Source organism: Etheostoma spectabile, unplaced genomic scaffold (genome assembly GCF_008692095.1).
Source record: "Etheostoma spectabile isolate EspeVRDwgs_2016 unplaced genomic scaffold, UIUC_Espe_1.0 scaffold431, whole genome shotgun sequence".
In the NCBI taxonomy this organism is placed as follows: Eukaryota; Metazoa; Chordata; class Actinopteri; order Perciformes; family Percidae; genus Etheostoma; species Etheostoma spectabile.
This window is the reverse complement of record NW_022605607.1, coordinates 60,972-62,443: the sequence shown is the minus strand read 5'-3', so window position 1 is coordinate 62,443 and position 1,472 is coordinate 60,972. Positions and strand designations below refer to the sequence as shown.

General features: G+C 35.9%; 1 protein-coding gene across 1 annotated transcript in view; it reads left to right on the top strand.

Moving 5' to 3' along the window:
• The window catches only part of tmc1 (transmembrane channel-like 1), a 39,286-nt gene that overhangs the window by 179 nt on the left and 37,635 nt on the right, over positions 1-1,472 (top strand). The gene's annotated exons all lie outside the window — the stretch shown is intronic.

Sequence of the window (1,472 nt, the reverse complement as noted above, 5' to 3'; positions counted from 1 at the left end):
CACACACACACACACACACACACACACACACACACACACACACACACACACAGGGACTTGCAGCTTCATCTCTGGAGGAAGATGCCTCGTCTCATCACCACTGACAGTAAGACATTAACATCTTTACAGTCACACTGGTCATTTTTATTGTGTATTAATGTGTTTTATGGATCAACGTGCGGATTATTTCCTAAAAAAATTTCACATTTAACAAGCTGACCTGTTTTTATGTTGGAGATTAAATTAATAGATAACAACTAAACTAATAACAGACTATTGAGACCTTTAAAAAAGGACTAAAATCATTTCTTTTTAGCAGAATTTATGAGTTTAGTCAATGTTTTCACTGTAGAAAAATAATTCTTATTTTACAGAAAGTACTTTTATTTTACAGAAAGTACCTTTATTTTACAGAAAGTACCTTTATTTTTACAGAAAGTACCTTTATTTTTACAGTAGTTTTCAACAATGTTGCCTCTTGACATTGTTTTGGCTTTTTCTTTTTCTATGTTTCTGTCGTTTTAATTTTTGGAGATTTTTGTCATTTTTTAAGACATTTTTGTCTTCGTTCAGTAGAAGAACTTCAGTTTCCCGTTCTCAGAGGACCGTGGCCCCGGTCTCGGGGGTGAAATCCAGTCCTTCTTTCGGTCTTTGTGTCTTTTTTGTCCCTCGGCTGGACAATGAGCTCATACACATCTATAGACGTAAATACTAAGGTCCACCCTTTTAAGCCTTGAGTTGTCCTAAAAAACGGACAAAAAACCCTTTTTCAGACTTTTTTTTTTGGTTTCCACTACCACCACAAGTAGAAATACAAATATTGGAAAAGCTTAAAAAATGCAGGAAGAATTCAACAAAAACATTTTTTTTTAAAAGCTGAAAAAAGTGACCAAACTAAATGGGAAAACTTGCCAAACGTGAAAAAAACTTCTTGAAAATAAATGACGAAACAAATTGGTAAAAACGCAACAAAAACATGATGAAAGTGACAAAAACAATTGAAAAAAAAGTTTTAAAAAGTGTAGAAAAAAAACATCAAAACAATGAAATTTTGGCCGAGAACAACCCAAAGTTGCAGGTCGATGGGAAGACAACACGAGGGTTAGTAGTAAGACTCACACTGTCTCATGGGTCTCTTGGGTGAAAGTCTCCTGGGTCTTTGTGTCTCTTGTCCCTCGGCTGCACACAGCCGTAATGACTATGGTTATTACGGTAATATTACGGTAATGTTACAGTAATGTTACGGTATTACACTGTATATGTTTAGACATTAATACCTAGACTCACACTTTTGACCCCTGTCTCATTCGTCTCCGGGGTGCAAGTCCAGTCCTTCATTGGGTCTTTGTGTCTTTTGTCCCTTGGCTGCACACGGCCTTAATGACTATGGATGTTACGGTAATATTACGGTAATGTTACCACATCTTCTGAGAACTTACAGCTCACAGTAATGAGCACACATATATATATAT